The sequence below is a fragment of the Peromyscus californicus genome, unplaced genomic scaffold (genome assembly GCF_007827085.1).
Source record: "Peromyscus californicus insignis strain IS unplaced genomic scaffold, ASM782708v3 Scaffold_3__1_contigs__length_106647218, whole genome shotgun sequence".
Classification (NCBI taxonomy): Eukaryota; Metazoa; Chordata; class Mammalia; order Rodentia; family Cricetidae; genus Peromyscus; species Peromyscus californicus.
In genome coordinates, this window is record NW_026294551.1 from 35,715,186 (window position 1) to 35,727,592 (window position 12,407).

The window sequence follows — 12,407 nt, forward strand, 5'->3', positions numbered from 1 at the left end:
CCTTCTCTTCCTTGAAAAGCACCACCCCACTGACCCAGAATGCCGGCTCCTCCTCTTCGGTCATGTTGACCATTCCTAGTCTACTTTCTGGACCTAAGCGACCTCATTAACTTCTGAAGACCCTGGAAAACCATCAACAACAGGGCACCCTAATTCCTCTTAAAGTCCTTCATGCATGCTCTCCAAACCCACCCCCACTGCTGGGGACTGAACCCAGGGCCTCTCACACACCAGGCAACCCTTTTCTAGTTTCAACTGGTCGAAATTACTATCAGGCGAGAGAGAAGAGAGAATTGTCTCTGCTTCTGAGCAGGGCCTGGGTGGGCCTGGTGAGACCGGTACTTTCTTTTTAAATCCACCTGCCTTGAAGTCTGGGGGCCACTTCTGGTAACTTAGGCTCTGGGGTCAGGAATCACAAGCGAAGGGAGGAATTACTCTCTAGATTCTCCAAGCAGAAGCACGATAAATCCCACTTCCCAACATAGCCCCGGGTCCTGGGAATCCCAGTAAACCCAAACAAACAGCCTCCTATCTCAGAGAGCTCACCCATCCCAATCATCTCTCCTCCCAGCCCCGCCCGCTAGCTGCCCGGACTGGCGGGACCCGGACCTCGCCACACTCCTCGCACGCGCGCCCCGCCAGGGCGGAGGGGCGGGTGGGGGTGGGGGGCGGGCGGCAGGGGAAGCAGGGGCGGAGTTCCGTCCTCCGTTGATTGGCTCCTCGCTGATGGGCTGCGGCCGTGCCGGACCAACCAGTGGCGTGTTGCTATGTGCTGAGCCGATGGGATAGGCGCGGGGGCGCGTCTATCACCCGGCAAGCCCCCGGCCCGGACTCCGGAGGGATGCGGAGCGGCAGTGGCGGCGGCGGTAGCGGAGACTGTGGCTTTAAGAGCGCGCAGGGAGCGCTGGAGTCAGCCGTGCAGTCCTTCGTCGCCAGGCACTCCGGAGCAGCCGAGCCTGGCACTGGCGGGACCGGGCAGCCTGCCGCCAGGTAAGGGGATCGCTGGCCGGTCGCGCGTGGGCGTGGGGCGCTGTCCGCGCGGGTTCGGACTGTGTGCCCTGGAGGCGGTCGGGCTCCCGTACAGCCCGCAGTCCAGCTCGGCTGGGGCGATGCTGGCGAGGTCCCGCGGGGGCTCCCCGAGGGTTCCCGGGGCGCCAGGGGCGGGGAGCAGGCTGCCGCGGCCACGTGACCGGTTTGTTTACAAACACTGGCGCGCGCTCCGAGTTCGGGGCTCGGGGACGACGGCGAGCGGATGGGCGATGGTGGGGACCCGCAGATGTGGGCGCTGCCGCTTCCCTTGTTTGGCGTGGTGCCCCCGCGGATGGCACACGGTGACACCGGGCTGTGTGGTCTGTGTCTCCACCGAGACACTTGGGTCTGGGGCACACCGCCCTCAAAAGGCCCCAGAGTGCTTCGCCAGCCCCAGGCCGAGGGAACCGCAGCGAGTTCCTGCCTGGACGCTTCCCGGCGCCTCCCCAGCGGCCTTGCCAAGGGGTGGGCGCGAACTCTGCTGCCAGACCCGCTGCGGGGGCCTCTGCGGAGGGTCCCTCCCCGGAGCTGGCTCCAGTCTCTCCTTGCTTCAAGTTTCACCTACCTGGTTGCTGACTCCCTTCGGGTGATTTTCCTGAAACAGTGGGAGCATTACTGGCGTCTCAGGGCTGGCACTTAGGAGGGGGAGCACGCCTGTTCCTTTGGACCCCTTGTGCAAAGAACTGCCTGCCACCTCTGACTTCACTTTACCCATCGCTTTTTAAAAAGCTGAGTGGACATCCTCCGGTTTACCCAGCCTTCCGCAGCCCGACCTCTGGAAGTGGCAAATGGGTCTGCCCAGGAGCTCTGCCGGGGGTTTTTGTTTTTGGCCTCCTGGTTGATTTATTTGTTGTTGCCACGTTGGAGTGTCTTTGAGCTACTGACTTGGAGAGTCTAGGGCTAACAAGGGCCCTCGCTACCAGTCTTTTGTCCTCTTCGTTGTAGCAAGGTGGGCTGTGTCCAGAGCACTGGGCAAGACTAGGGATGATTACTTTTCTGTACCTCATTTACAGAAACATTAGAGGCACAAGGGAATTCCAGCAAATCTCATACTTGTAGCTTTGCGATAGTCTGGTTTGGGGGTTCACAGAATCTGATCAGTAAGATGGGGCTCACACTTCTCCACCTCTCTTTTGCCGCACACTGCCATCGGCTTTACCTGAATTCAGCCTACCAGTCTTCCGCTTTCTTAGCATTGAATGCAGATAGTCTTACTTTCGAGGAAGTTTCATTCTTTATAATTTTTTAAATCCTGTAGCTTACAAAATATTGGCTTTATTATGACTTTTTCATGCATATGTATCATTGTGCCCGGTTCGTACTCGACTATGACTGTCCGCCCCATTTTTGTCCTGAGCTGTGATATGAGTGCTGTGAGTTCTTTACACTGATACCAAGGCCAGCCTGAGGAGAGCTGGGTAAACTTCCCTTTGGCACTGTGATTTGCTCCCTATTTCATGACAGGGTCAAATTGGGTGGAGTGGGGTGCCTGGGCTCATGCCTTGCCTCAGTTGGACTCTGCCTTAGCAGTTTAGAATCCAGTAACACCTTTTCTTGGATATCTCTCCTTGAATTGAGGTAGGGGTGGAAAATGAGAAATAACATACATAAGAATACAGTTTTCCTAGCTCGGAGTAGTGGTATATGACCAACCAGGCAGGGGGATCACTCTACGTTTGAGGCCAGCCTGGTCAGTATAAAGGCATTCCAGGTGGAGATTGGAGAGATGGCTCAATGGTTAAGAGCACGGGCTGCTCTTCCAGAGGACCTGGGTTCAATTCTCCCAGCACCCACATGGCAGCTCACAACAGCTGTATATAACTCTAGTTCCAGGGGATCCAACCTCCTCACACAGATGTACATGCAGGCAAAACACCAATGCACATAAAGATTAAAATAAATAAACCATACACACACACACACACACACACACACACACACACAGCTACTTGTGTGGACTTAATCGGTAGAGCATGGGACTCTTAATCTCAGGGTCGTGGGTTCGAGCCCCACATTGGGCGCCAGTAAAGAAATTAAAAAAAAAGATTCCAGGCTAGACAAGGATATGTAGGGAGATACTTTTTTTTTTTTTTTTTTTGGTTTTTTGAAACAGGGTTTCTCTGTGTGTAGCCCTAGCTGTCCTGGAACCCGATCTGTAGACCATGCTGGCCTTGAACTCACAGAGAATGTGAGACACTTGTTTAAGAAAATAAACAAAAACCTTTCAGTTTTTTAGAACCATGATTTTCAAGCTTTTGTGGGATCCACAGTAAGGGATATATTATAGCAATGTGCACTGGCCTGCCTGCCACTGAAAGAAGTTCTGGGAAGTAATAACTATTACCCGCAATACCTGCAGTGTTCTGTTTTTTTTTTTTCCTGCTTCATTAGAAAAAAAAATCAGCTGGTGGTCATGACTCATTAATTTGATTTCTTAACCAAATGGTCATGACCTTCAGTTTGAGAAACATTGGTTTAGGGCGGAGGTCCTCAAGCCTGACTGCATGATGGCCAGAGCAATGTTTAGAAATACAGTGGTTAAAAGAAATAGATATGTGTTTTACGTACACATTAAACATATATATGCATATGTACAGTGTGTTAATTACTCCAGAGATAGTTACTTTCACTCTGTCTCATTCTGAGACAGGGTCTCGTACGACAGCCCAGGCTGGCCTGGAACACACCGTGTAGCTCCAGGCTGGCTTTGAACTTTTCTACAATACTCCAGCCTCAGCCTCCATAGTGTAGAGATTGCAGGCATTAGGCACCACACACCTGTTTAGAGTTGCTAGTTGGGGCTGCAACTTTTGTAGTCGGTGACCCCTTAGATGATGGCGCAGGTAGCTGGTTAGAAACACGGGTCTACTGGGAGTTGATGGCAGTGAACAGGGAGAACAGATGTCAAGTGTCAAGGCAGGTAGCTGTCCCACACTCGGGTGCAAGCTTTCAGATCACTCAGCTGCTAGCCAGTCACCCTTTGGGGCCTGGCATGGTGGTGGACACCTTTGGTCCCACCCCTCAGGAGGCAGAGGCAGTCAGATCTCGTCCTGCCTAATAACAGGTGGGGCGGCAGAGTGGGAGCCTATCTCAGAAGCTTAGGCAAAGAGGCAGCTCTTGCACCCGGCTTCACTCCAGCGCATGTGAGGCTGCTGCTCACTGTGCTGTAACCCTGGATGCTTCTGAGTGCGCGGGGGTGGGGGGGGGGGGGTGGGGGGGGGGTGGGGGGTTGGAGATGTGAGCAGTGCTGACGAGCTGCTGTGCTGTTCACAGATTATGTGCATTTTCATTGTCATAATGATGTTAATGGTTCTGAGGCAGTCACTGTGCCTAGGGGATTAACAATTGGCCAGCAGAAGAAAGGATTGATTTTGTTTAATGTCTGGCTGGTATTCCAGACTGTGTAGCCTGAGGGAAAGGCAGGCTGTGACTTTATTTTGATTTGGGGGTTGGGGGCGGGAATCAGGGGCTTGTCTATCATCTGATGTTAATAAGAGACTCAAGTTCCCACATCTCTTGCCTAGTCAGCTGGTTCTTTCCACTGCATGGGCACAGTGTGTGCAGGTGGGTCTTCTTAGTCATCCAGTTCCTGATGCTTTTACCTCTGCCTTCAAGCACAGATATACATAAACACACCGGTGGAGCTGCAGATTCAATTTCCCCTCTTATTTTGTCCAAACAGGTTGGTGGAAGAGATTTCTTTGAATTAAAGCTGCAGTTGAGCCTTACAAAGGATACTTAATTATCCAAATTCAGATTCTACTATGGCCCTTCTTGGCAAAGAAGTGCCTTGTAGGAGAGCATTCACTGTGAGATTGTTTAAATTAACTTTAATAACGCTCCATTTGACCTAGCTGCTCACATTCAGTGTATCCAGTTTTGAGCACATAGGAAAAAAATGGAAGCAACCAGAGTGGCAAGGGACGAGAAGTCTTAGGAAAAGAGGGGAAAGGGTTGGAAAGGAGATCAGGCACTGTTCCTTTGTAAACGATCTCAGCATTTCTCTGGGTCTATCAACCAAACCGCTGGGAACTTTTGACAGGCACAAAGCGTCATTTTGAATTCTAGCCCACAGTGACAGAGAGCTAGCCAGCACCCTCCTGCCTGCCTGCCAGCTAAAGGTATTTTGTTAGGGCTGACAAGTTTTGGGTGATGTTATCCATAACAAAAGGTGCTGTCTGCTTGGGTCTGTAAAAGATTGATTGCATCTGCCTGATTTCCCCATGGGCTGTGGCGGGCTCTTCCTCGTGTACTTCAGTCTGGTGCAACTTCATTCTCTGTGCCCTCCCCAGTTGGCCCCACCTTCTCACCTGCCTTTCTGCCGTCATTTCTGCTGCAACTTGGGCCTTTGTGAAGTTTCTGTTTTTGAGAGTCTCTTAATGGTGCTCACAGGCTGTCTTCAGGCTCCACAGGCTGTGTGCCCAGGCTGGCTTTGACCTACTGGTCCTCTTGACTCTACTGCATGACTGCTTGGATTACAGGTGTGCATCACCACACCCAATTTAAGCCTTTTTTCCCCCCTTCTGGGTCACAGCTTTATCTTTTTAAAGATTTATTTTACATGTATGAGCATTTTGTCGGCATGTATTTATGGTGCCAGATTAGAAGAGAGTATCAGGGTCCCGTAGAACTGGAGTTCTGATGGTTATGAACCACCATGTGGGTGCTGGGAACCAGACCCGAGTCCTCTACAGGAGCAGCAAGAGACATAATCTCTAATCCGGCTTGTTTTTGTTGGTTTGTTTGCTACTGTTACTTTCTTTTTCCAGATGAAAGCCCGCCCCTCCCAGACTAGGTATCAACAGCTCCTCACCTCTGTGTCCACAGACTTTTTTAACCCCTTAACTTTGTTTTGACAGTGTCTCTGGTATCAGAGGCTGGTCTTGAGATTTATTATGTCCGGCCTCTATCTCCCTAATGGTGGATTTAATTACAGGCTGAGTTCTGTGTCTTGCTGGTCTTTCAACGTCATGCATGCTAAACAAGCAATCTATCAACAGCTACATCCCCAGCCTCCAACTTTATTATTATTTTGTAAATTCCGTTTACGATCATCTGGAAATATATTGTCTACTTGTTTGTTGGAATGGAGTATTGAGAGCATCCTTTCCATTCTGACTTGCTGACTGCTGACAATACTTGGCATTTAGCAGGTGCTAGAGAAATATACCTGTTGGTTAAAAGTGTAAATGACCAAAGGAGCCAAGCTTTAGTCTCTAGAGGAGGAAGCCTTTTGTTGTTTTTTCTTCTGCCTTTGGCTTTTTTGAGGCAGGTTTTTTTCTTCTTTGTTGACTTGCTTGGCCTCCAATTTACAGAGATCCACCAGCCTTTGCTTCCTGAGTGCTGGGATTAAAGGTATGAAACAATTTTTTTTTCTCTCTCTGAGACAGGGTTTCTCTGTGTAACAGCCCTGGCTGTCCTGGAACTGTTTTGTATACCAGACTGGCTTCGAACTCACAGAGAACATCCTGCCTCTGCCTCCCAAACACTGGAATTAAAGGCATGTGCCAGCACACCCAGCTATGCATCAATATTTTTTGTTTTTGTTTTTCGAGACAGGGTTTCTCTGTGTAGCTTTGCGCCTTTCCTGGAACTCACTCGTAGACCAGGCTGGCCTCGAACCCACAGAGATCCGCCTGGCTCTGCCTCCCGAGTGCTGGGATTAAAGGCGTGCGCCACCACCGCCCGGCTTTTTTTTTTTTTTTTTTTTTGTTAACATCAATATTTTTAAGAGGATACGAGAATAAGAGAATTTTTGTCTTTCTTGGAATGAAGATAGTATTTTCACAATTTCTTCTGCAGGTTTGCATTTTTCAGTTTTTTTTTTTTTTTTTTATTCCTTAGTCCATTTATAGGTTGCCAGTCTCTGAAAGCTCCATGGTCGCTTATTGTTAACAAACATCTCTTGGCCCTTCCACTGACCTCACTCTGGCCCTCACTGTTAGTTCTTTTTTCTTGACATGCATTAGCATTTCTATCAGTAATCACACATTTTATTAATACCAGCAGGCCCTACAGTGGAGCTGACGGCCTGGCTTTGGAATCAGAAAGAACCGATAATTAGCTCTGTGACCTTGGGCAATCTACAATTCTCTAAATCTTTGGTCCTTATTTGTAAAATGGGACTAATAATAGTTGCTATCACTCAGGATTTATGAGAGGATTAAGTGAGAGAATGCAGGGGGAACCAGGCCTAGAGCTTGGCACCTAGGAAGCACTCAGTGCCTGCTGTTAATAACGGCATTAATGGTATGAGGTGGATTCTCATTCCTAGCTGGCAGGAGTCCATTCCCAATCAATTGATTTGGCAGTGAGTGGTGGGCAACTACCAAGTCTTAATTTATTTTAAGTAAACAAAGATCAGAAACACATTCAAATCTGACAGAACTGGAATGGAAATTATTTTAGTGCTTTCTTTTTCTTTCTTTCTTTTTTTTTTTTTTGGTTTTTTGAGACAGGGTTTCTCTGTGTAGCTTTGTGCCTTTCCTGGAACTCACTCGTAGACCAGGCTGGCCTCGAACTCACAGAGATCCGCCTGGCTCTGCCTCCCGAGTGCTGGGATTAAAGGCGTTGTGCCACCACCGCCCAGAAATTATTTTAGAGATAAGGTCTCACTGTGTAGCACTGGCCTCAAGCTCACAGACATCCACCTGCCTCTGCCTTCTGAGTGCTGAGATTAAAGGTGTGTGTACCACCAGCCTGGCTGGAGTGGAATTTAGAGATTATCAAATTGCTTGCAGAATGTTGTCCAACTCTTTTTTTCTTTTGAATCTTAAGATGGGGTCTCCCTGCAACTCAGGCTGTTCCGGAGCTCACTAGCTCCAGCTGGCTGCTCTTACATTAGTTTCCTATTTAAGACTTTGTGTCTTTGGAAGAAGTAATATTTGTGGAAGTTTTAGGAAAGGCATGCTGTTAACTAGGTGGTGGTGGGAGGTGGGAGTAAGTGGATCCCTGAGTTTGAGACCAGCCTGGTCTACAGAGTGAGTTCCAGGACAGTCAGGGCTACACAGAGAAACCCTGTCTTCAAACAAACAGACATGCTGTCTACCTGTGGCCACTCTTGTTTTAGCCTTGATTAATCAAGCTGGACTGCCTGGAAGCTGCCTGCTGAGGCCCTCTTTTCTCACCTCCAGAATGCTTTCACCGAGTATCCCTGCTTTAACTGGGAACCCCGGAGAAGGAGTTTATATAACTCATTCTGCAGTTCTCAGGATTCAGGTTGTTGAAGACAACTACAGCTTCCTATGTCTTCTTTAAGAAGTTCGAGGGAGAAATTCTTTTAGAACATAGTGCCAGGAAAAGCTATGGCCCTCTAAGGAACAGGTATGCTGGGTTTTTTTGTTTGTTTGTTTGTTTTTGTTTTTTGAGAATTGGAAATTTATAACTGCACATTTCTCTTTTCGCTTTGGCTGTCAGGAAGTACAGAGCCAAAACTGGGCTTGATTTAACTAACTCCATAGGGGCCTGTACCCTAATATTTTTTCAGTGTTAACCTTATAATTTTTTTTTTTTCTAATTTCACATGAATGACTTGTAGCTTTAGATACAAACTAGATATATGCTGGATTGGGAATTGAATCTAGTTAGATGATTTTGTTTTAGGAAGCTAAACACTGAGGCTTACGCAGACAAAAAGGACTTGCTTAAGACACAGCTCTAACTAGGTAAAGCACAGCTCATGGGTGCCAGGGAGGTGGAGGCAGAAGCCCCGGAAACTTGGGATAGCTAGAACTACATGAAACAGGGCTTCAATTGTTAGCACTGTATAAACTAGGCAGGGTGGTGCACATCTGTAATTCCAGTGCTTGGGAAGTGGAAGCAGGTAGATCCGCAAGCTCACGGTCAGCCTAGGATGTGAGAAAAACAAAAGCTCCAAGTACAGATCATACATTCTGTGTCTCAGGTCCGAGGTTCTTTCTGTTCCTGCATATGTTAGAGGAGTACCCACTTCTCACCTAACCCTACATTGCCTATCAATTTCAATCCTAAGCAAAACATGCTTCCTCCAAGAGGGGTAAAGGAGCCTTTTCCATGCTGGTGCATCTCTCCAATGTGGTGCAATGTTGCTATTTGCATTTTGTTTTTTTCAAGACAGGGTTTCTCCGTGTAGCTTTGGAGCCTGTCCAGGAACTCACTCTGTAGACCAGGCTGGTCTCGAACTCACAGAGATCCACCTGTCTCTGCCTCCCGAATGCCAGGATTAAAGACATGCACCACCACTGCCCAGCTTGTTACCTGCATTTCTGCTGCATGGCTGCTCTGTCTCCCCAGCTGTAGGGCAGCCCTTCCTTGTGGTCTTGAGAATGGGGCATGTCCAGACAAGATTGCCAGCTCAGAGAGAAACAGGCCTAGAGTTCTCTTGCATGTTTCTCACTGGGAAAAAAAAAAAAAAGGTTGATGGGAAATGGGTACCACTGGGCTCAGACAGGGTCTCTGGCTGAATGGTAGCTGAACTTTGTTCTATCAAGTCGGCTTTATTTTGTTTTGGTTGATGGAAATTTAACCCTGGGGGACCCTGACCTTCCCAATCATTTGCAGCGTTTTGTTTTTCCAGTTCCTTTTGGGAATATAATAGCTGGGGTTTGGGAGCTTAAGAGTGGCCACAACTGCCAGTGGAGAGTAACTGGGACCAGTAGAAGAGCTTCTGACTTGGGGCTAAAATGTCATCTTGTTTTTTTTTGTTTTGTTTCGTTTTCATGGGTAATAACCGTCCCTCAGATAGTAAGACCTTTGGGGGATAAAGATGAGTTAAGACATGGATCTGCCCCCTACAAGCACACTCTCCAACCAGTGATGAAGGCACATGTATAAGTAACCAGGGTGCAAACCAGAAGGAGCTCAGTCTGTGGAGACAGGGAAAGAAGGGTGAGGCTTTGGAGGTGGGCCGGAATAAAGAGGGTCTAAGTTGGGGGCAGTGTATACTCCAGGGTGCAGAGTGGAGAGGACGGGGGTGCTGCTTGGGTGCCAGGGCTGTAGCAAGGGGCAACTTGGTGGGAGTGAACTGTGACCTCCACTCTCCGTAGAAATGAATGAAGTGGAAAAGCTTGGAGCAATGGCTCACTGGCCCCATTTCAATGTCCTCAGTGGAAAACTTCCTAGAGATTCTTTCTCATTTTCTCATCCCCACCCCCACCTTGTGTGAACTCCTGAATCTCCTGCCTTCACCTCCAAAGGCTGGGATTTGAACATTTTTGCTTTCTTCAGGATTTGAGGAAAAGGTTATCCCCACGCTTGCTAAAGCCTCAGACTGAAGACTCCATTAATAAGAACCGAAGCTAGATTAAGCTAGTGCCAAATCTCTCATCTTCTCTTCTGGTTCAGACTGTCTCCTCCCCCCACCCCAGTCCCTTCCCTCCTGTTTTTCCTCAATTTTGCAATTATTGTTTTATGTTTGTGGATGTTTTGCCTGTGTGTGTGTCCATGTTCCATGTGTGCACCTGGTGCCTGAAGAGGCCGGAAGAGGATGTTGGATCCCCTGAGACTGAAGTTACAGATGGTTGTGAAGCCACCATGTGGGTGGGTGCTGGGAATTGAACCCTGGTCTTTGGAAGAGCAGCCAGTGCTCTTAACTGCTGAGCCATCTCTCCGTTTCTGCTATTTATTGTTGAAGTATTGAATCTGATAGTATTCCAGTGACATCTCAGATACACATTATATTATATGTATTATAGATAATGTGGTACATACCTATAATCCAAGCATTTGGAGGTCAGAAGATTGTTTTGATTCTAAACAGGACAGCCTCAGCTATGTGATTGTCTTGGTCACATGTATACACCCTACCCTAACAAAACCAGTAATTTGTGTGTGTATATAAATTTTATTTTTGTGGTGCTGGGAATTGAACCCAAGGCCTTGTGCCTGGCAGTCAAGCAGCATTTTGCCACTGAGCTATACTCCTCAGTCCAAGAAATACTCTGAAAGCTTTCCTTTGCATTTGGAGCATTCCACCATCCCTGTATCTGTATTATTCTGTATCTATACATCTCTAGCCCTATATTTTGTTTTTGTATTTTGAGACAGCGTCTTAGCAAGCCTGCCAGACTGTCCTTGGCCATACTGTCCTACTGCATAACATATAGGTTCTTCCACTTAGCATAAACTCTGGAGGACACAGGGACCAAGAATACATTTCCCCAGACCTCTTCCTGTTTGTCTGGGTAGAAAGGATCCATCCCAGTACTAGGGAAGTAGGAGCAGAAGGTGCATGAAGTCAAGGTCAGCTTTAGTTTCCTCACCAGTTTAAGCCCTCTGCTCAGGCTGGCCTTGACCTTTCAGCCTCTTGCCTCGGCCTCCCAAACACTAGGGTTTCAGGCGTGCACCCCCACACCCAGCCCAGCCGAACTTCCCAGAGCTGGACTTCAGGTCCAGCTTTTGGGACGCCCCATAAACTAGCTCTGCCGAAGCTTCTTAAATGGAAAGGCTGACTTGGCAAAGTGCGTGTAAATCTATCCTCCATGCGCTAGGCCTGAAAGGAACAAGGCTTTATTTGTGAATAAGGTTTATCTGCTGCTCCCAGGTAGAGAAGCCCAGAAAGTCGCCATGGAGTCAGTCAGTCTTCCCTGGCAGGCGAGCGCGTCGTCATCTTTATGCATCCTTTCAATGCTGTCTCTCTCTCCCCTTTTTCACTCACAGTTTAAAAAAATTTCACTTTCCAGATTTCAGTTGTTGAAAGGCAGGGAGCTCAGGCACAGACAGTCTGTATCTAGAACGTGGGATTTATGTGAACCCGAGATAAAAGCGAGAAAGCCAGAGGCGCACTGACGGCTGAACAGCAGAACTGTATTGGAAGGTCTGGGATGGATAGCTTGTAGTTAATTGGAGCCCCGGCTGTGCCCTGGAGACCCATCAGTGAGAGAAATCAAGGTCGTGGCAGCGCCCAAAGTCCAAAAGACATTCATTAATTCAGCAGATCGTTGAGTTTGGGAGCACAGACGTAACAGCTAATCACTTCTGGAACAGCAAAGATGGAGCTGGATAGACAGAGTGGATGAGTTTTGAGGGGAGGGGACCAGACTGGAGCTTGAAGGCAAGGGGGGATTTCTGGGTGACGTGGGCTTGGAGAAGCCGTATTATTTCCTTTGGGGAGTGAGTGGGTAAGTTGGGGGTCACACTGGGTCTCCCTATTTAGCTAAGGCTGGCCTGGAATTCACTTGCCTTGACTAGCCTCAAGTGTACATACAGCAGAATTCTTGCCTCCACCTCCCAAGTTCTGGGATTCCAGACAAGACCACTCCTAGCTCAAGTCTCTTATTTTCTAAAGCTGTGTTCTCAATAGAGCTTCTAAGTGGCTGTTTTTCATTATATAGTTCAAGTATAGCCCTGTCTAGGGACAGAAGAATGGAATAGCACTCTGGGTCACAGACCATAGACTGAAT

The 12,407-nt window shown here is 48.3% G+C and overlaps 1 protein-coding gene across 1 annotated transcript in view; it reads left to right on the forward strand.

Annotated features, from left to right (window-relative positions):
• Positions 1-812: 812 nt before the first annotated feature.
• Ypel2 (yippee like 2) overlaps positions 813-12,407 on the forward strand; it is a 60,123-nt gene continuing 48,528 nt past the window's right edge. The window contains exon 1 of the mRNA XM_052756110.1: positions 813-990. The gene's annotated coding sequence lies outside the window, so the exon portion shown is untranslated. The remainder of the gene's footprint in view (positions 991-12,407) is intronic.